This window comes from Ovis canadensis, chromosome 10, assembly GCF_042477335.2.
Source record: "Ovis canadensis isolate MfBH-ARS-UI-01 breed Bighorn chromosome 10, ARS-UI_OviCan_v2, whole genome shotgun sequence".
In the NCBI taxonomy this organism is placed as follows: domain Eukaryota; kingdom Metazoa; phylum Chordata; class Mammalia; order Artiodactyla; family Bovidae; genus Ovis; species Ovis canadensis.
The window spans coordinates 73,614,364-73,638,706 of record NC_091254.1 but is presented as its reverse complement, the minus strand read 5'-3'; positions in this window follow the sequence as shown (position 1 = coordinate 73,638,706).

Sequence of the window (24,343 nt, the reverse complement as noted above, 5' to 3'; positions counted from 1 at the left end):
TTCCATTTACACTATCAAATGTAACTTACATATTCCTCACACTTAATAAAAAGTGGCTAGACACTAGACGCATAAAGAAGTTAAAACACACAAATGAAATGAAAAACAAGAAAAAATAGATAATAAAGATAAACCAAGTAATCCTGGACATGTTATCAGATAAAGATTTTAAGTCAAGTTTAAATAGTGTGTACACAGAGATATAACAAAATGTTGAAACGTTTGTCAGGGAAGTGAAAATTATAAAAAGGAATCACATTATAATTTTAGAACTGAAAAATAAAGTAACCTAAATTAAGAAATCAACAGAAGTTTTGCAGATGATTGACAAGAAAGCCACATCTAGTTACATGATTCAACTATTGAAGACTGAAAGAAGCAAAATAGAAATTTTTATAAGTAGAAAGAAAAAAATAAATAAAAAGTACTGTTTTCCTACAAAGCAGTAACATAGACTTGTAGCTATATTCTCAAACCAAATGAAAGCCCAAAAGACAGTGAGAATGATGTCTTTAAAATTCTACAGAAAGTGAAGTCACTCAGTCGTGTCTGACTCTTTGCGACCCCATGGACTGTAGCCTACCAGTCTCCTCTGTCCATGGGTTTTCCAGGCAATAGTCCTGGAGTGGATTGCCATTTCCTTCTCCAGGGGAATCTTCCCAAACCCAGGGATTGAACCCAGGTCTCCTGCATTGTAGACAGACGCTTTACTGTCTGAGCCACCAGGGAAGTCACTAAAAGATAACAACTCAACCTAGATTTCTCTCTCCAGCAAAGGTATCCTTCAAGCTAGAAGGTGAAATATACTTTCAGGGTATCAAATTTGAGAAAATTTATTACTAACCTATTTATATTAAATGATAGATTCAAGGTGAGCTTCAGACAAAAACAAGTTTCCTAGAAGAAACATAAAGAAAAAAAAATAAAAAAATAACAGCAGTGAAATGGTAAACACAAAGGGATTGATAAATGAATAATGCTGTATAAAACGATTTGGTCTTACTGTGTTTAACACATATCTATCTGTATATCTAGATCTATATTGCCTATATATACATACATATATTGCATTATAAGACTAGCATATAACTAAAGAGGTAAAGAGTGTGGTAAGATTTTTGCACTGCACAGGAAAATGTAAAATCTTGGTGGTTTAACCTAACCCTTTATTCATTGAAGGAAAAATAAAAGATTATATAACTTCTAGGCTAAAGGAAGGAAACAGTTTTTTAAAAAATAAAAGGAAAGCAGAAATGAAGAGAAAAAGGATGTACCAGGCAGGAAACAAATGCTATAAGGGTAGATTTAATCTCTATAATATCAGTAATTACATTCAATGTGAGTGAACTAAATGTTGCCATTAATGGACAAAATATGTCTGACTGGATTTTTAAAAACTATATTTTTCAATGGGAGATTCAAGAGAGATCTAGAAGGTAAATAATTGAAAACATAGAACATCTCCAAAAGTAGAGGAAAGGCCTGTGTTTACATTCTAGCTAAAGTTGCTTGCTTTTGCTACTATTCTTGTCTCTCAAAATGGAAATCCACATGTTTAAGGCTTCAATTTAATCTTCATCACCATAGAATGAGCTATGACACTGTGTGAGGGGGTGTGAGCTTCCCCTTAATTTGATGTTCTTGATTAACCATACAGCCATCCCCCTCTTCAGCTTGGTGGAGGATTCCAATCAAGCTTTTGAAGCTATCCATTATCAACTTTTTTTGTGGTCTAGCAATTTAAACAAGTCTTGCAAGTTTAAAGTTCTAATATTTCATTATCTTTTTCATGTTTGCCTCTCTGTAGAGAACATTTTAAGAAAGAGATTAATGGGAAAAGAGGAAGTAAAAGATAATGAAAAAGTGAAGGATGGAGCTTTCACTGAGAAAAACAAAAGCAACAGGAGGCAGGAAGAATAGGGATGGAGTACAAGGAAATACTGAGAGTAGGGTTATTCAGTTGTGAAGACTATACCTTTAGAAAAAAAATTAAAGTTGGTTTGTACACAGGATAGTGTTCCATGAGGGAATTCTTTTCTGGCATTACCTGGGAAATTTTGCTTTGCTTTGTTTTGAATAACTGATACTGAAAACAATGTCATTGAGAAATTAGAAGAACAAGAAAATAACTGTAATACTTCTGGGATAGCAAAGGCATTTGTGATCCTAAGGAACCTACTAATTTTAAGTGGAGAGTAAGATCAAGAAATGTTCATGTCCAATGAACCTGAACGATCAAGATTCATGTTTCCAGAACCCAGTACAAGAGAATGTGGAATAAAATGGTCCTTCATTGATGGGCCAGTTGGATCCTGGGTGGTTGTGGCTGTACCTGCATTTTCTTGAAAATAAATCTTACTAAGTCATTGTATATGATATTTTTTATGCAGATTTTATGATTAACATCCCATAAAATAACATTTAGTATCAAAATAAGTTCTTAATGTGGCAAATCTCACCCATATTTTGAGTACTGTTGATCTTTCTAGGAGGTATGGAATGCTGACATGATTAACTTCTCTCCAGTGATGTTTGCCTCTTGCCTGGAAAATCCTATGGACAGAGGAGCCTGGTAGGCTGCAGTCCATGGGGTCGCTAAGAGTTGGGCACGATTGAATAACTTCACTTTCACTTTTCACTTTCATGCATTGGAGAAGGAAATGGCACCCTACTCCAGTGTTTTTGCCTGGAGAATCCCAGGGAAGGGGGAGCCTGGTGGGCTGCCATCTATGGGGTCGCACAGAGTCGTCCACGACTGAAATGACTTAGCAGCAGCAGCAGTGATGTTTGCTCGCATTTTCCACTGTAAGAATATTAATTATAGGTTCTAGTTCCTTGTAAAAATATTATTGTCATGCTTTATGAGTAATTTTTAAAATACAGTTTTAACTTAATTTTATTTAATAATTTTATAAATTTTAAAGATTGCTTAAAGCATTTGAGAATAACTTTTGTTTTTAGGAATTCCAATTTCTGTGTATGAATCAGGAATTTGAAAATATTAAATCAATATCGAGAACTGAGACATTCCTGTGAGAAAGGAAAACAAAGTTTGGTGAAATTTACCAAAACCAACTTATGTGTATTTCCTAGGTTGTGAAGTGAGAAAAACAAAAAAGATACAAATATATATCATCTAACATGGATATAATAGATGTTAAGGGCCCAGTAAGCATGAAAGTGTTTCTGAGAAAAGTGTAGGAATAGAAGAATCCAGAGTATGAAATGAAACATAAACATCAGTTGTATGCATTGTAAGTCAGCCAAAGAGTCAAATGTTCATTTTTATAGCAAAATAAGAAGGTGCAAACAGACACTTTACTGAGCTCTTACCCACTCCTGTGTTCTTGCCTGGAGAATCCCCACTGACAGAGTGGCCTAGCAGGTTGCAGTCCATGGGGTCACAAAGAGTTGGGCACAACTAAGCACAAGGCACATTCTTATTTTCAACCTAAGGACAATGATGGATGTTTAGACCTATAAATGACTGCTGTTAAAATAGTGCTAAGGTGTCTGTGTTCAGCCCCCAAAAGGAGAAATATTCTCACTTATCAGTAGTAACTGTTGGAGTCAGGGTTATAGGATACCACACTTTCCCTGATAGGGTCATGGTCAACCTTGGGGGAACTTTCTGGGCATTACTGATACTTTTCAAGATTATAAATATCAGATCTGAAATGATTTTAATGGATCAGATATTTGGGGAAGATTTTTCTTGCACAATAGAAGATTTGGCATCCTAAGATTTGCACCCAGTACTCCAAATATTAGAGCTTAATATAATTCTCTTTCCTAGAAAATTGTGCAAAATGATCACTTTAACCATATCCCTCTTGTTTGTTTTTCTTAGCTTCACATATTTTTAATCATTCAATAAGCATTAGTTGTGCATCTGTAGCATAGCTGACCTTGTATAAGATAATTAAAATGTGATAACAGGCCTTCAAGAAATTCAGCTTATTAAATTAACAAATTTTTCACTCATCATCATTAACATTATATTAGTTGCCATCTAAGATCTACCATTCCTTGAACACTACATATGTGTGAAGTACTCAGCTAAAAATATTGCATGTATTATCTCAACTAAAACCTCTGCAGCAGCTAATGTGACATATTTTGGAGTTCGAAACATTGAATTTAGAATAATTAGCTCACAGTTAAAGAGCTAGAGGTTGATGAATCCTGGGCTAAGCTCAGAGCTAATTGATTTCAATGTTTGAACTCTTCAGCACTATTATAAACTATATACCTAGGCAAACTAATCGGTGCTTTGGGAACACCTAATTGAAGTAATATACTCTATTTGAAATAGGAGGTACCAGGAAGGCTGTAAAATAATATGACATTTAACTTGTGCCCTTAAAAATGTATAGCAGGTAGTCATTAACTCAATGGACAAGTAAAGATAACACATTCCAAATACATGAATCTACATGACCAAGAGAATGAAGCCTCATTATTTTTAAGATAAATTTCCAATATGAAGATATATATAAACCTACTTACCTAGAAAAAAATGTGAAAATAAGGATGAGATTGGACGTGAAATAAGGGCGCTGTGTCATGAAATTTATTGGCTATCGTGAGCCTTGCTCATTGCATTTTACCTCAGTGGTGATTAATAAATATTAGATTTTAATTTGATTTTATGACATTGTAATAGTGTTTATCATTTCTGTTCAAAATAACCTCATGTATTTATTGCACTTTTAGGAAGAATTATTATTATAGGTCAACACCTTTTGGTTAATAGCACTGATAATGGAAATACAGTTAGTTTATTACAGGAACCAGACACATAAGAACAAGCCAAATAAATTTTGAATATCCATCAATGTAATCATGCTAATGGCATTCTCATCTTCTTTGATCTATTTTAGTACCAACTCCTTTAACATTGATGGACAATAACATGGAGTAATGATGACAAGACAGTTAATAAGTTGCTGACTCTTATTTCACTGTATCTTTTCTATTAACTTCCTTTGATCTTAGATAGGAGGACTCACTGTTTTAAAACTGTTATTTCTACTAGAGATTAACCTATATAGTTAATGCAAATTCAATGAACATCTCAGTGTGGGTTTTTTTTTTTTCTGTATTAGAATAAGTTGATTCTGAGTTTCATCTAGAAGACATGTGTAATAGGTAATAAAGTATTATTTGTAAAAGAAAAGCAGTGAGGAGGAACATGGTTGCTTTGCCATATGTATAAATATCCCATAAACCCATAATCTTTAAAAAATGCTCCTGTGCAATCATAGATAAAGAAAGAAATGGAATAATGTTTGAAATAATATTTATTACTACCATAATCTATCTTATTCAAGATTACTGAGCAGGGAGCAAACCAAGTCAATGAACTATATAGTGATATTGGAATATCAAATTAGTAGGGAAGAGGTTGATTATTATTATAAGCTAAAAAGTTGTAGGAAAAGTAAACTTAGATCACTAAAATATGCATACTCATATTCAATTCAACTGTGCTATTATGTAACCTAAAATAAACTATTAACTATTACAAGAAGAAAGTTTCTGAGAGCATTTTTGGACATCATGAAGTAAGAATATATTCAAATATGATATGAAATTAAAGTTGTTAAAGAACAGTAAATATTTTATATGTAAAAATTCATTACTAAGTCTAAAGAAAAAATAACAAACTGGGAAAATACTGGCAGTGGGTATTTTGGGCAAATCACAGAAAGGCATAAAAAGATAGATGTTTTAGTCATCTCTACACCCCAGTTGATATGTATTGGTTATCTATACAAAAAGTCACCCCAAAGCATAGTAACTTAAAACTGGAATAATCAGGAATGGATTGGGAATTTGGGTGTGGTTTATCTAAGGAGTTCTAGCTTAAGATCTCTGAGGCTATAATCAGTTGGTTGGTTGTGGCTACAATCATCAAAACTGTTCATTCATATGTGTAGTGGACTAGGCTGTAGAAATAGAACCACAGGAGCTGTGACTGCTGTGATTCTGCAGACATCGTTGTCTCTAGCTAAATAGTCTCTCCAGCTTAGTAACATTACAGTGGCAAGACTTCTTTTAAGCAGGTTCAGTGTTCCAAAGGCAGATAAGCCCAGAGAGCAACCCAGGTGGAGGCTTTGTCAATTTTAAGACCTAGCCTCGAAAATTGCATTATTCTTACCCTATTTTGTTGGTCAGAAAAGGCAGAAGCCCCAGTCCAGATTCCAGAGTAGGAAATACAGGATCTACCTCTTAATGGGAAGAGTGTGAGTCATATGGAAGAAGAATATCTGGAAAATACATTCTGCCACAGGAAAGTGACTCACAAATTCTAAATATATAGATACATATGTGCAATCATCCCATTATAACTGTTCAAAAGCATTAATTGTATTAATGATTACAATTTTATAACAGGAAACAATATGCTTATTTTTTAGTTAAAATGCAGTCTCTCCCTACCATTAAATCTCATGACTGTTAAAAGTATGATATAAATTAATATTTAAAACAATGGGATGAGAATTCATGAGCTATTGGTGGAAGAAATGTAGGTTACAAAATAAAATGTATGATGAATAGTCTATTCATAAATATTTATGAAAGAAATACCCCAAGAGTTTAAAATGTTATTTTTTATATATTAACATTTTTGGAGGAAAAACACAACTATAAATAAAGCAATTATCAAAATAATGATCCAGATTTTATCTAGTAGTAATGCAAGGAATGCAGAGATGGAATCAACAATGTGGACAATAATAATGCCCAGTTCTGGAGCAAATTTTATATTTCACCTCTTAAAAAAATAAGAGAACTAAATTGCAAAATTTTAGTAAGTGTACAGTGGTGAGGTTCACAGCTAAACCTGTCTTCTTTTATTCAGCATTCCTTTGGTGTACTGAGCTTTAAAATTGCATTCCAGTTCAGAAATCAAACTTTTTTTAGATGTTCTCTGTGTGCAATCACTGAGAAGTTTCATGTAAAGACTTGCAGTGTTTTCTGTCTGACCCAGACCAAATAGGAATATATAAGGGAAACGTTATTTCCAAAAGCTATACTTCTGCATTAAAATGTGTGACATTTTAGTTATTGCTAAGTAGCACATTTGTTGATAATAAAACTTCCTGCTTTTTCTCCAAAAATATAAACATGTTATACATCAGACAGTAAATGCAATGAACACTGGGCAAAGTGACCTGAGTTCCATTGTGGACAAGGAATGTCTCCTGCCACATTGATAAACAAAGGATGTTGTTGCTCTCAAACCATCAATCAATGGGGTCACCCAGACTGTACGCCCTGAGGGGACTCAGGATGGATGGAGAAAAACAGGATACTGGCCCTAGATAGTTAAGTACATGTTAAAGGAATGATATCAATGAGCCCAGACTCTTGCATCTGTCTATACCTAGAAAGGACTGAATTCCTTAATTTGAGATGTGTGATTTTCTTTTATTAACAGTAATCTTTTGATATTCCAAATACCTGAGGTTTATTTTTGTTTTTACAAAAACTCTTATACATCCCAGCTCTTCCTGTACCTCCTTGGAACAGTCCTTCAGAGGCGTTTGAGAGGCTGAATCCTGGGCTGAAGTCTTCAGCATGTCCGCCAAATAAAACATAATTCCTAACTTTTAGGTTATCTTTTTTTTTCAGTGGACAGTATCCTGTTTCTCTAATTACATGTCCTCGGGCATGTTATAACCTCATTTAGACCTATTACTTCATCTAAAAAATAAATAGCACATTCAATTTTTAATGTCTTTTTGGTTCTGAAACAATTCCAATTTTCTCTTTCTCCTCTATAGTGGATTTATTGATCAGTCCATATCATATGATGATGTGTAAGTATTCTGTTTCTGCTATCTCTAATGTTTTTCTAATATTGCTAGAGTAAATTCACATGATCGTCAGCCCAATTAACTAGTGAAAACCTTAAATCATAGAAGACATGCAAACATTATTTCTCCAAACACAGTATAAGACTTGATGGAAATTTACTCATACATGCATTTGGCATACAGCAAAAGCTGGAAATGGAGGTAAGTGATTGCCCAGTCAGATGCATGGTCAGATCTCTGTGCTCAGGGTTAAAGCCACAGTATAGAAAGATTTAGTAAGTCCATTAAGTGAGAGGGAATACAAAGGCAGAAGGGATAGGGACACAGACTTCCTCACCCTGTGCCCCATCCATCATCCTGTGTAGATATTAAAATCGAGGAGTGAGATAGTCATGAGGCAGAGTGAGAGACTGAAGATGCCTCAGGGAAGAACTTTTCCCGTCCTATTGGTATGGGAGGACGCCAGAATTCCTTGAATCCCAGAATGTTGTGACACTCTCAAAAGGACACACCTAATAATAAAAGGTTGTATAACTATGGATATATCAGGTGTGGTTCTTTCCTCAGTCCTTGTCTTGTCATAGTGAAGAAAAAACAAAAAAATTAAAATGACACACTAGAAGGTCCACACAGGCATAATCTATTAAACAAGCAACAAACAATGTGGAGGGCGGGGCCGGGGGACACTCCTGAGATATGAGAGTGGATCCACCCCGTTTTAGGTCCTGTTCCCCTCCCAAGTAGTCCTTGGAGTCTGATTTGTTTTGCCCCATGTCAAACAGGGCTTGTATCTGAGACCAACCAGGGAAGGGGGCGTGATGGGGGTGTTTTTCCCACTGAAGTTCCAGCGCTTTTTGATTTGTTTCTCTGCCTTTTAGCTGCATTTTTTAATCATCATTTTGGACTCTTTTCTCTACCTAACAGGCGAATGTGTTTCATTATCACAGTCAATTTTTGCTGCTATGATAAAGGACCGTAGACTGATTGGCTTACAACCAACAGAAGTTTATTTCTCATAGCTCTGCAGGCTGAGACATCCAAGATCAGGGTGCTTGCATGATCTCTTTCTGATGAGAGAGCTTTTCTGATTTTCAGACTGCCGACTTCTTATCTTCACATGGCAGAAAGCAGGCAAGGGGATGCTCTGGAGTCCCTTTTATAAGAACACCAATCCCATTCATGAGGGCTGCACTTTCCAGACCTAATTTCCTCCCAAAAGTCTTACCATCTAATACCACTGTGTTATGAATTAGAATTTCAACATAAGAATTTAAGGGAGGGGAGCACCGACATTCAGTACCTTGCATGCATAAGCATGGAACTCTATGTAGGTTTTCATCAATTTCTTCTTTTCTATATGTGAACAGAGGCTCTCAGACAGACTTGGAAGCATCTCTCTGGATACTTAGGAACTCACATTCTTCCTCTGAGGCATTAATTTTCCAATACCCAGAATTATTTAAGGAAACAATAGATTTAAGGTGGTGCTGACAAAGCTAATATACTTACAAGTTATCCTACAATCCAGAAATTTCTCAGTAAATGCAAAAACAAAAAAAAAAACTGTTAATTTATACTGAATCACATTTTAATATGCAGAAAAGAACTAAGTAAAAACATGCAATAATGGTAAAAAGAGTGATTAAAGATTAAATATTACCTACTTAGGAAAACAAACTTTTCAGACACTTTGGTGGCATGTATTTCCATGCAATTTGCATTACATCAATATAATTAAACTAAATGTGAAAGTAATTAAAAGGTACAACAAATGCTAAAAATGTGTACATTTGCAATGAGTCAAAAATACATTTAGTGTTTAAGAGGGAAAGGGCACTGTTAGCCAGATTAATGCAACATATGTTAAAGCATAAGGGTGAGCAAGCCACAATAATTTTCCTTTTGTTTAAAAGGAGGGGGGATATGATTAAAAGCATATTTTAACAGAAACGATGCATTATAACAACATGTAGAATGCAAAGGCTTGGAATTGTATATAATGCCTTTAGAAAAAGATGTATTAAAGCTTAAGTGTGAATAAGCTAAAATGAAATGTGATGAAGCAACTTGTATTATGTATTTAGAATCTGAAGTGTAGAATAATGTGCCACCACAAAAGGCCTCTTTAGCAAAAGGATTATTTTAAGCTGATTATCTTGAGAAACAGCAGAAACAAGATAAACTTGGAAAACTGAAGAGAAGTTGCCCTTTTGTAAAGCTAATTTATAAAGGATATCTCCATTTGTAAAGGAGTTTTTCTTCTCTGTTGATGCCATCCCCTGTTTGACCATTTCCAATTTGCCTTGATTCATGGACCTGACATTCCAGGTTCCTATGCAATATTGCTCTTTACAGCATTGGACCTTGCTTCTATCACCAGTCACATCCACAGCTGGGTATCGTTTTTGCTTTGGCTCCATCCCTTCATTCTTTCTGGAGTTATTTCTCCACTGACCTCTAGTAGCATATTGGGCACCTACTGACCTGGGGAGTACCTCTTTCAGTATCCTATCATTTTGCCTTTTCATACTGCTTATGGGGTTCTCAAGGCAAGAATACTGAAGTCGTTTGCCATTCCCTTCTCCAGTGGACCACATTAGAGACAAGTCTCATCAAAGGAAAAGGCACTAAGATAAACTTGTATAACAAGCCCTACCCTTTTTACCATGGTTTTCTTAATAACCTCCTCATAACTAGTCTCCTTCTAACCCCTTTATTCTTTCATCTCTAGCTAGGTTTTGAGCCAGAGATCTAAGCCACCTCAGAGAGCTGCTCATTCTTCCCTGGATATTTCCCATGTGCACATGTTAATAAACTTCTGTTTGTTTCTCTCTTGTTTATATATTATTAAAAAGATCTCAACCTAGAACACAGACAGTACAGGAAAAATTGTTTTCCTTCTCTAAGAAACCATGTGTGCATTTAAATACATCCCTATTCTAACTTTTTGTGTGTTGCCCTGTTGATTTCATCTTTTCCCATTCATCATTTTTCTCAAATTCCTCTTATGAAAGTTACTAAATGCATCTAATCACCAGCTGCTACTATTAGTCCTCATCCTATTTTTAGATTGCTTGAATTTATCTTCCTTTGCCTTCTATGTTGATGCACTGCTGCCTTCTCTGATTTTTGAATAATTATGATGATTTTGATTCTTAACAGTCTGCATTGCTGTTGGTATTAAATGGTTAAATGAATAAAATTGTGGTGTGGAAAATACAATAATAAAAGATGTTATAACATCTTAACTTTATTTCTGTTTTCACCTTATACGTCAATAGGAAAATTACTATACTCTTATCAAAAACAAAAAACGGAAAATTCAAACACTCCATTTCCACACCACAGAAAAGAATGTGAAGCAAAACTTAATTCAAGGGTAATAGTCAAAAAACAAACACAGTGAACAGAGAGTACAGCAAAATGTTTCAGGGGAAAGGAAAAGAAGCATAAGTTATTGATAGGTGTTAAGTAACTAGCAGTTGACATTTTATAGATGAGGTAATGAAGGTGATGAAAATATGTTAGAGATGCTATTAAAAAGAGAAAGTCTCTACTATCTAATGTTTAGCATATATAAAATATGTCTGAAAATTTTCTGTTTTTCTAAAAATAGACTACATCAGAACAAAGATACCAAAAAGTATCAGTAGAATTTTGTCAAGAAGAACTCAGAACAGAAGAAATTTTCTTTATTGCATCTTCCTAAAATTTTTCACTATTATATTTATGAGTACAATGTTTATTATTAACACAAGAATCTGTCTTTATTATAGTTTGTGGTTTTCTATTTGTGTATGTGTGGGCTTCCCTGGTGGCTCATTGGTAAAGAATCCACCTATAAATGCAGGATATGCAGATTGAGTCCCTGGGAGAAAGAAAGGTCCCCTAGAGAAGGAAATGTCAACCCACTCCAGTATTCTTGCCTGGGAAATCCCATGGACACGGGAGCCTGGTGGGCTAAAGTCCATGGTGTCACAAAGAGTCGAAAACATCTTAGTGACTAAACAACAACATTTTTGTATGTATATATGGGGCTTCCCTGATGGCTCAGAGGTTAAAGCATCTGCCTGCAATGCAGGACACCTGGGTTCGATCCCTGGGTTGGGAAGATCCCCTGGAAAAGGAAATGGCAACCCACTCCAGTACTCTTGCTTAGAGAATCCGATGGACAGAGGAGTTCGGTGGGCTACAGTCCACGGGGTTGCAAAGAGTTGGACACGACTGAGCGACTTCACACACTCACACACATGGTACATGAAGAAGGAAATGGCAACCCACTCCAGTATTCTTGCCTGGAAAATGCCATGGATGGAGTTGCCTATTGGGCTACAGTGCATGGGGTCTCAAAGAGTCAGACTCGACTCAGAGACTTTCACATACATACCTATATATGGTATTAAATTTAGTTTGACTTAGCATGTACATTTGTTTCTTTCTTTCTACAATGTGTAGTCACTGATTCTAATGAAAAGTGTTTCTTTTCTACATAAATCCTAAAGAATTTTTATCATTTAAATGAATGATAACTAACAGCATTGAATGGTCATCTCTAAGTAAGGAAGCTGCCCTCTTGAATGGTGAGCCAAAGAGGTTTATTTGATTTAGTTTATTTTTTTTAATTGTACATTACCATTTAATATCCCACTATCCTTAGACTCCTCTACATATTTCTCTTTTGAAAGATCTCTCTAACCCCAGAATTTCACATCTACTATGCAAATGGCTTCCAAATACCTAGCTGAAACCTGTCTAATGAGATTTAGATTAATACTTCCAATTAAGCAGATCAGCATAATCAATTGTTTTTCCACTAATACTTCAAACTCAATAAACACAAGCATCATCTTTTCCAGGTGATCTGTCACTTTGCTATTCTAAATTTATCTTGGTAGAAAGTGATTCTCACAGTTACCTGAGAACAATCATCAAGACCTAATACTGGAGGCATGCTTTTCCTGTAGAATTCTCTGCTACCTGTAGTTAGAAAAAGCAAAACTCTTCCTTGTCTGATAGAAATGTACCTGACATTTGCCCATGATGTTTTGTGTTAAATTCTTTGTCTAAGAATTATAGCTGGATGAGGATATACTTGTTGATTCAATTAATGTCTTCACAGTTTTACAGATTTTAGTCTTATCACAATGCTTTCATCTTGCAAGATCTGAGTGCTGATTTTTAAAATGCACTTTACACATACTCATGCCACTTCTTTACTTTTAATCATTTCATATGTTCCTTCTTAGAACTTTTCCAACTACCTACTCTATATAAAATAATTTTGTATTAGCATAATTTTTCATGCTAAAGTAAGCATTCATCAGTTCACTTCTACTGTAACTACATATGACAAAAAGCTATGTGGTTTTGCTTCCAAAGATTTTCACATGATGGCCAAGATTATGTTGATTTATTAGCAATTTATGTCTTTAGAGAATAGAATCCAATGTCTTTAAACTTTCATCCTAAATCAGATGAATATGTATATATACATATACATCATATGTAAATGCTGCAGGTGTAAAATGGAGATAATAGCTTGGTAGGGCTATTGGGAAATGAAATAAGTAAAAGTAAAGCATTTTGGAACAATGGCTGGCACATAATTGCATGCTAATCTCAGCTCTGATTATTATTAATATGTATGAATTTCTCAGGGTCTTTTACAGTGAAAGACAATAGCTGTTGAATTGAAGTTTTATATCTGTGATAAACCATTCTCCTAAATTATAAAATAGAAACTCTCAAAAGCTTAACTTTATGGAGATTTAGACATGAACTAATTTGACTCTCTAGCATGTGTTAGATTTAGATGGCAGACTAAGAAATATTCAGTGACTTACCCAAGATGACATATTTAATTTGACTTGCAAAATTGGTACTAGAATATGAATCTTATGAGCCAATACTGTCTAACTCATCATGTTAGTTGCAGTTTTCATTTGTTGTTACTTTATTTTATGGAGTTGTTTGCAGATAATAATGAGCATTAACTTGTGGTTCCCTTTTGCCATATGATTCATCATAAAATTATCTTGAGATTGTGATTATTTCTTTTAGTACCCATTTGCTTACACTCTCACACCTCCAGGCATTATGATCACATATTTTCTATTCATTCCTTTGTTGCTCATATCTGTGGCTGGAGTTAGGGGAAGCTCACTGACTGAAACCTCCCACTCTGGCCAGTAATCATAGTAACCATTTAAGTTAGTTATTTTACAACAGGGGGTCCTGGTAAGGAACATGGAACTATTAAGCCATCATCAACTGGAAGAATTCAGGAAAGGTCAGAAGGAGACACCACGTGTCCTTCCACCTCCCAGAATCCTTCTTGCTGGCATCCATCTTGGCTTAGCAATGTGTATGCTACCAGGAAAGACCCTGAGTCATAATTATTGGCCAAAGACAAACTGCAAACTAATCCCATCGTCATGAAATTGAGCCTGGGAGCCATGTGGCAGGGCAGTTCCCCTGGGTTCCCTTACCCTCCACCCAGGTGCCCTTTTCCATAAAATCTCTTACTTAGTCAACTCTTGTGTCTCCTTGGAAAATCATTTCCAAATTTTAGACAAGAGCCTATTCTCAGGCCTTGGAAGGCGTCCCTCTTCCTGCAACAGAACTGTGAAGAGCAAGGTTTGGTAACTAGTGATCCACCAAAATTGTAAATGGCAACCCACTCTAGTATTATTGCCTGGAAAATCCCATGAATAGTGGAACCTGCTGGCTACAGTCCATGGGGTCGCAGAGTTGGACACGACTAAGCAACTTCATTTCACTTTCCTATTGTGGAATCTGGCTGGGAGCTGGGTGTCCAGCCAGGGACATTTCCCAGCAACATCACTTCACCTGGTCTTCAGCTGTGGCTGTGTAACTAGTTTCACAAGACATTTGAGTAGCAGTAATGGTGGCACTTCTGTTGTTAACATTCTTTCTTCATTCTTTGTCCTTTCTCCAGTTACAGAGCTCCGATATCCTAGGAGATAGCAAAACCTTAACAAAAAGAAGCTGTAGGCCTAAATCAACTGTAAGGGAGGGGAAATTTTTCCCTACTCTTCAAGGACCTTTTGGCTAATCTGATAATTAAATTGACACAAGACAAATTAACAGGAGAAAAAGCTAATTCTGTACATAAATTCAATTATGTGCATTCGAGGGCCCATAAGTAAAATAAGACCCAAGGACATATTACACAATTGAGGCTTATATGACAACTAAGAGAAGAAGAATCAGATAGGAGTCTGAGACTTCAAAGGGGAAGAAGGTAATTCATATGGAAATAGAAAAGCAAATGTTTGGTAAACAAACGTTTGCTATAACAAGCAGAGATAATGGGACAGGGAGAACTTTGGTCTCCTTGCCATCCTGAGTTTCCCTCTCCACTCCTAGTCCATAGTCTTTGTAGGTATTTCTGGTGCTCTTCTCTTTATCAAAATTCATTTAGCCAGTTATGTAGGAGGTAAAAAGAAAGACTCCTTGAGTGTTTTATTTCTTAAAAATATTCAGCCTAAAATAATCTTTATGTCAAAAAGACACTTTTTGGGGTGGCAAATGTTGCTTTCCTATACAGTCCATTGAACAGAGCTGCCTCAGAGAACATATCAGACTGTTATGGAAGTGGATAATAAATGCCTATTGTCTAACACCACTTCAATTTGAATCTCCTTGGTGTTTCTACAAAGAATTTGATATTTGAAGTTAATAAAATTAGCCACTTTTAATGTTTTTAATGTTTTATTGTAGATTTCTACTAATTCAGAGAGCCAACTCACAAATTTCATATCATTAATATATGTACCTTATCTCTATGTAGCATATTTAGTATTTAGAGACTTAGAGAGTTTCTAATAACATTCGAAGTACCAGGATTTACTTTTATTTCCACAACTATCACTCTAACCCACTATCTGCAGAAAAAGTCTAAATATTACCAAGTGGATTGAGACGTGTAGAGTGGGGGGTATGCTAGAGTTAGAAATAAATAAAAAAGCATAAGCCTATTTTCTCAACGTGAATACAGCAGTGGAAAAATGTAAACAAGTAATCTGTTGAGTATTGTTACTTGGAGGTAACATAGATATCTTTTTTTTTTTTTGTCAATAATACATACCAATTGCTCTTTTATATTTGCTAAAGCATTTTCTGAGACTTGGTTTTGTATTCCTCTTGCTTTTTTTCCCTTTTGTTTTCATTTCAAGCAGCTGTAGCTTCCCTGTGACACAGTTAAGCCCCATCCTGCCCTCCTTCTTTAAAATGTCCTTTCTGTGACTTACTGGAAATAGGCTCCCAGTTGTTTTTTAATTGTCATGCATGGGAAATGTTTTTCAACAGCACAGCTGGCTCCAGGATAAGCCTCTGGTGTTGGAGCAACTACTTTATAATTGTGTCCCTACCTTTCCAATTAAATTGTGAAGAACCCAGCTGGGAGCAAACTCTTCAGATGGATAACCAGCCCTACTATGTCAGCTCCTAGTTGCTCTGATGTGATAATCAGGAAAAAGAAGTGGTGTTTTTGTTTGTTTGTTTGTTTGTTTGTTTTGATAACTGCACTTCAGTAGTATTGAGAACAAAAGGACTTCAGTAGAAAGGAAATGGGAGTTTATGTAGTCTTGTATTTCAAGCTCATAGAAAAATATCAGAAACACTGAGACTCTGTTTACTTAATACATTCCTAAATTCTTCTGTATTTGCTCTATTATTCTTGGTTACATAGCTAACTCTCACTCTATTATCCTGATGTCCACTTTATATGAATTCCTGCCTCTAGGTTTACTGTATCCTAATAATGATTATTCCTTTGCTATTTGGTCTGTATGTTAGCTTGCAGTGTCAGAAAAAAATTGTATACAACTACAACGCTTCTATTACTAGCTAGACAGAAATAATTTTCTAATTCTAACTAAAGTGAAAGTGTTAGTTACTCAGTCATGTCTGACTCTTTGTGACTTCATGTACTGTAGCCATGCTCATAGAATTCTCCAGACCAGATACTGGAGTGGGTTGCCACTCCCTTCTCCAGGAGATCTTCCGGACCCAGGATTGAACCATGTCTTCTTTATTGCAGAATTCTAACTAAAGACCATTCTAATAAAATCTCCTTTAGGCTCGGTTCTTTAAGATTGCTTATTGCAAAATACATAGAAGAAAAATATCTATGCACTCCTGCTGTTTTCATTTTGATCTGATGAAGTACATTTTAAGTGAAACTCTGAAGCAACTTCCAAAATGATCCTCAAACTTAGATCATACTTAAAAAAAAAAAAGTAATTTGGAGTCAGTGTTTAATTAAACTGATTTTTTTGAGGTATAGTTGATTTAAGACAGTTACGATGTAGTAAGTGGTACTGATAAACTGACCTAGACAGTGTATAGGAAATATAGCTCCAGTGCTGCCACCAAAGAAAGGCAGATTGGAGGGTATTTGATGAAAAACTTCCCCCTAGTGTAAAATAAAGAGGTTGATCTTTTTGAGAGCAATTGATTATTTAATGGTAGCAAAGGCACTTTATTTATTTATTTTTATCTTTGGAGTTTCTAAATATTATTTCAGCTAGAAACAGAAATATTTTGTTATATCTATGATTTTAAATGTGTAGACTTTTGCTTCAAAACTTCCTCATGTCCTTGAATCTACTAATATCCCTTTACAGAAAAATCAAAACCAACCCAAACAACAACCCCACAATTATTTAAAGGATAGAAATCAAAGTGTAGATTGGAGTCTCAGCAGACATTAGCTTAATTGACATATTTATTAATGCTAGAGAGATTTTTAAAAATATGCCTTATGATTTAAATTCCATTCTTCAAAGCTTTCATGGAAATATTATTGATTCATATCTCTTAAGCTTTCTAGAATCATGAGGTAGAGGTGATATTTAACTTTTAGGATAATAGTCACAAGTCTATCCCCTAAGGAGAAATAAATGCAATAAAATCTCCAAATTTTGTAAATTCTGGTTTCATAACTTAAAGTACAATTAACAACAAAAAAGTATCAATACCTTTTATTTATTCTTATTAAGAATATAAGAACTGATTCAGAAAATCATAGTCCAAGTCACACTTTCTTAAATGTTTATTTTACAGTAATGCAAATGTACATCTAAAAGTATACATTTTATAATGCTTAAATTATATATTCGGAGAAGGCAATGGCACCCCACTCCAGTACTTTTGCCTGGCAAATCCCATGAATGGAGGAGCCTGGTGGGCTGCAGTCCATGGGGTCGCTGAGGGTCAGACACAGCTGAGCGACTTCCCTTTCTCTTTTCACTTTCATGCACTGGAGAAGGAAATGGCAACCCACTCCGGTGTTCTTGCCTGGAGAATCCCAGGGATGGGGGAGCCTGGTGGGCTGCCATCTATGAGGTCAAACAGAGTCGGACACGACTAAAGTGACTTACTAGCAGCAAATTATATATTAGCATGTTCTTAAATTTTTTACCTTGTAAATATGCATGACAATGAATTTGTCTAATTATGCTTTTAGACAAAAGCATATTGGCTCATTAATTTTATTTTTTTCTTCTTAAATGTAACAATAAACACAGTGTTATATTCAAAAGTGAATTTCAAAAAGAGAATAGCAGCAAATTAAAAACATCAAATAAATTAATATTTTGAAGAAATATAATTATGTTTACCTAATTATTTTAAAAATATTATCACTTGAAGACTGCACTTTCAGAAAACTGTTTTCAATTGCCTTCCTATGCACAGACTTTACAAATATAGTTTAATTTTTTCCAACCTAAGCTACTGCTTGATGACATATTTTGCAACTTTCTACATAATATATCATGAACCATTTTGACATGCAGTTACAAAATTATATACCAAGAAAAATCAGTTATATGAGTAAGAAATATTTTATCTAATTAAATTGAATTTGACATATTTAGCATTATAAAAGAGTATTAAAATATTAATAATGATGATATGTCACCATTTTTAGTTTAATTACTATCCCATAGCCTAATCTTTATTACAAATACATATAATAACTCAGGTGAACCATGATATATGCTCTTAGATAAATTCAGCTATTCTATTTTTTATCACAGTATAAACAAGCATTTAAATCAATAGAAATATCTATCTTCAGTTAACTCACTGGTTCATTAATAAATTATATATGTCATGTAAGATTAACAAAGATATATACCATATAAAAGAAAATTTCTACTGGTTAAGAAAAAAATATAATAAAATTAAAAAGCCAAATAATCACAAAATATAATTGTGCCCAGGAAATGTGAACTGTTATATTAAGAGATTATTTTTTCATTGGAATGTGATTCCTTTGCAATGTCGTGTTAGTCTCTGCTGTATAACATTGTGAATCAGTCATAGGCATACATAAATCCCATCCCTCTTGGACCTCTCTCCTACCTTACCCCCATCCCACTTCTCCAGGTCATCACATAGCACCAAGATGAGCTTCCTGTGCTAGCTATCTGTTTTATACATGGTAGTGTATATATGTCAATCCCAAACTCCCAGTTCATCCCACCCTCAACCCCCCCGCCACTGTGTGCAACATGTCCAATTTCTATGTCTGGATCTCTATTCTTGCGTTGGAAATACGTTTATCTGTACCATTTTTTTCTAGATTCCACATGTATGTGTTAGTATATGATATTTGTTTTTCTCTTTCTGACTTACTTCACTTTGTATGACAGGCTAGGTCATCCACATCTTTACAAATGACCCTATTTTGTTCTTTTAGTGGCTGAGTAATATTCCATTGTATGTATGCACAATATCATCTTTATTCATATGTCAATGGACATTTAGGTTGTTTCCATGTTCTGGTTATTGTAAATAGTGCCGCAGTGAAAATTAGGGTACATATATCCTTTTGAATTATGGTTTTCTCAGGGTCCCTGTTAGTTCAACTGGAGAGATCCAAACAGTCCATCCTAAACGAAATCAGTCCTGAATATCCATTGAAAGCACTGATGCTAAAGCTGAAACTATAATACTTTGGCCTCCTGATGACTAGAACTGACTCATTTGAAAAGACCCTGATGCTGGGAAAGATTGAGGGCAGGAGAAGAAGGGGACAACAGAGGATGAGATGGTGGATGGCATCACTGACTCAGTGACCATTAGTTTGAGTAAACTCCAGGAGTTGGCAAAGGACAGGGAGGCATGGTGTGCTGCAGTCCATGGAGTTGCAAAGAGTCAGACATGACTGAGTGACTGAACTGAACAGATTATATTTCCAATAGTGGAATTTCTGGGTCATATATAGTTTTTAAAGGACCCTCAATACTGCTCTCGCCTTTGACTGTGTGGATCACAATAAACTGTGGAAAATTCTGAAAGAGATGAGAATATCAGACCACCTGACCTGCCTCTCGAGAAACCTGTATGCAGGTCAGGAAGCAACAGTTAGAATTGGACATGGAAGAACAGACTGGTTCCAAATAGGAAAAGAAGTATGTCAAGGCTGCATATTGTCACCCTGCTTATTAACTTATATGCAGAGTGCATCATGAGAAACGCTGGCTGGAAGAAGCACAAGCTGGAATCAAGATTACTGGAGAAATATCAATAACCTCAGATATGCAAATGACACCAACTTTATGGCAGAAAGTGAAGAGGAACTAAAAAGCCTCTTGATGAAAGTGAAAGAGGAGGGGGGCGGTCCTAAGATGGCGGAGGAATAGGATGGGGAGACCACTTTCTCCCCCACAAATTCATCAGAAGAACATTTCAACGTTGAGTAAATTCTACAAAACAACTTCTGAATGCTGGCAGAAGATATCAGGCACCCAGAAAAGCAGATCGTTGTCTTCAAAAACAGGTCGGAAAAATATAAAAGATGATAAAAGGGACAAAGGAGGTAGGGAGGGAGCTCCATCCTGGGAAGGGAGTCCAGTCCTGGGAAGGGAGTCTTAAAAAGAGAGAAGTTTCCAAACACCAGGAAACACTCTCACTGCCGAGTCTGTGGTGAGCCTTGGAAACACAGAGGTCAACATAACAGGGAAGAAAAATAAATAAATAATTAAAACTAACAGATTATGAGCCCAACGGTAACTCCCCCAGCAGAGAAGCAGAGCAGATGCCTGCATCTGCCACTAGCAAGTGGGGTTGGTCAGGGAGGCACAGGCTGCAGTGCTTTTTAAGAATCGGGCCGGAATGCCCTGAATGTAACCAGAGTGAACTAACTTGAGCTAGCATACCAGACTGTGGGATAGCTACCATGCGAATAGCTCTAACATAAGACACCGCCGGGACCGCGCACAGAATAAAGGACAGAACAGAAATAGCCAGCTGCAGACCATCCCCCACCTGTGACAGGCAGCCAGAGCCATAAGTGCTGGAAGGGGGCAATCGCAGCCCCAGAGAGACTTTACCTACCAAACTGCAAGCAGGCTTCTTTGCTAACTAAGACTTCTTGGGATTCTAGACAGTCACCATCTGCCTGACAAGGGGCACCAGCGGTACACCCAGAAAACTGAGCAGCAGGGAAAGGTGATAAGTCGCAGCGACCGTGCTCGCCAAACATCTGAGCTACTCAGACCTGGGAAGGGCACAAAATGCAGGCCCAACCGAATCTGCATCTCTGAGGGCTACCTGAGAGCTGAGCCTGAGCGGCTTAGACTGGGGAGGTGCATGCAGCCTAGGGCCGGCCTCAGACAGTTCCTGGAGGAGCAACATAGAGCCTGAGTGGTGTACGCTGTGTGCAGGGGCATGCCCAGTGTGGCTGAGACACTGTGAGCACACACCAGTGTTATTTGTTTGCAGCATCCCTCCCTCCCCATAGCGTGACTGAACAAGTGAGCCTTAAAAAAAAAAAAAAAGTGTCCACCACCGCCCCCTTTGTGTCAGGGCAGAAATCAGACACTGAAGAAACCAGCAAACAGAAGAAGCTAAACAGAGGGAACCGTCTTGGAAGTGACCCCACACTGCCCACAACACCAGAGAAAGTCCCAGAAATATCTTTAATATTTTTACAACCATTCTCTTTTGTTGTTGTTGTTGATGTTGTTGTTTGCTGTTTTTTCTTCTTTTCTTTTTCTTCTCCTTTTTTAAAAACTTTTTAAAATTCTTAAGTCCTCTATTTCTCCTTTAATTTAAATTTTTATAACCTACTATCACTTTAAAAAAAAAAAGACCCTATTTTTAAGGCAAATGCTGTATATATATATATATTTTTTTGTGGTTGTTGTTGTTGTTGTTTTAATAATTTTCTTGACTTTGTTTTTTTTTCTTTCTTCTTATTCTTTTTTTCTTTAATATTGTATTTTTGAAAATCCAACCTCTACTCTAGATTTTTAATCTTTGCTTTTTGGTATTTGTTGTCAATTTTGTACATTTAAAAACCCAACCTTCAGTACCTAAATTTACCTGAGATCGAGATTACTGGCTTGACCACTCTCTCCTCCTTTGGACTCTCTTTTTTCTCCACCAGGTTGTTTCTGTCTCCTCCCTCCCCCTTCTCTTCTCTACCCAACTCTGTGAATCTCTGTGTGTTCCAGACGATGGAAAACACTTAGGGAACTGGTTACTGCCTGGATCTGTCTCTCTCCTTTTCATTTCCCTCTTTTATCTCCTGGCCACCTCTATCTACTTCCTCCCTCTCCTCTTCCCTGTATAACTCCATGAACATCTCTGAGTGGTCCAGACTGAGGAGCGCACCTAAGGAAGTGATTACTGGCTAGCTTGCTCTCTCCTCTTCTGATCCCACCTCATCTCATTCCAGTCATCTCTAACTACTCCCTCCCTCTTCTCTTCTCCATGTAACTCAGTGAACCTCTCTGGGTGTCCCTCAGTGTGGAGAAACTTTTCATCTTTAACCTAGATATTGTATCATTGGTGCTGTATAGATGGAGAAGTCTTGAGGCTACTGTAAAAATAAAACTGAAAACCAGAAGCAGGAGGCTTAAGTCCAAATCCTAAGAACATCAGAGAACTCCTGAATCCAGGGAACATTAATCAATAGGAGCTCATCAAATGCCTCCATACCTACACTGAAACCAAGCATCACCCAAGGGCCAACAAGTTCCCAAGCAAGACATACCACGCAAATTGTCCAGCAACATAGGAGCACACCCCTGAGCTTCAATATACAGGCAGCTCAAGTTATTCCAAAACCATAGATGTCTCATAACTCATTACTGGACACTTCATGGCACTCCAGAGAGAAGAAATCCAGCTCTACACACCAGAACTCCGACACAAGCTTCCCTAACCAAGAAACCTTGACAAGCCACTGATACAACCCCACCCACAACAAGGAAACTCTATAATAAAGAGAACTCCTCAAATTCCCAGAATACAGAAAGGCCACCCCAAACACAGCAATATAACCAAAATGGAGAGACAGAGGAATGCCCAGCAGGTAAAGGAACAGGAGAAATGCCCACCAAACCAAACAAAAGAGGAAGAGATAGGGAATCTACCTGAGAAAGAATTCCGAATAATGATAGTGAAAATGATCCAAAATCTTGAAATCAAAATGGAATCACAGATAAATAGCTTGGAGACCAGGATTGAGAAGATGCAAGAAAGGTTTAACAAGGACCTAGAAGAAATAGAAAAGAGTCAATATATAATGAATAATGCAATAAATGAGATCAGAAACACTCTGGAGGCAACAAATAGTAGAATATTGGAGGCAGAAGATAGGATTAGTGAAATAGAAGATAGAATGGTAGAAATAAATGAATCAGAGAGGAAAAAAGAAAAACGAATTAAAAGAAATGAGGACAATCTCAGAGACCTCCAGGACAATATGAAACGCTCCAACATTCGAATTATATGAGTCCCAGAAGAAGAAGACAAAAAGAAAGACCATGAGAAAATCCTTGAGGAGATAATAGTTTAAAACTTCCCTAAAATGGGGAAGGAAATAATCACCCAAGTCCAAGAAACCCAGAGAGTTCCAAACAGGATAAACCCAAGGTGAAACACCCCAAGACACATATTAATCAAATTAACAAAGATCAAACACAAAGAACAAATATTAAAAGCAGCAAGGGAAAAACAACAAATAACACACAAGGGGATTCCCATAAGGATAACTGCAGATCTTTCAATATAAACTCTTCAGGCCAGGAGGGAATGGCAAGACATACTTAAAGTGATGAAAGAAAATAACCTACAGCCCAGATTACTGTACCCAGCAAGGATCTCATTCAAATATGAAGGAGAAATCAAAAGCTTTACAGACAAGCAAAAGCTGAGAGAATACAGCACCACCAAACCAGCTCTCCAACAAATGCTAAAGGATATTCTCTAGACAGGAAACACAAAAAGGGCGTATAAACCCAAACCCAAAATAATAAAGTAAATGGCAACGGGATCATACTTATCAATAATTACCTTAAACGTAAATGGGTTGAATGCCCCAACTGAAAGGCAAAGACTGGCTGAATGGATACAAAAACAAGACCCCTCTATATGCTGCCTACAAGAGACCTCAAACAAGGGACACATACAGTCTGAAAGTGAACGGCTGGAAAAAGATATTCCACGCAAATAGAGACCAAAAGAAAGCAGGA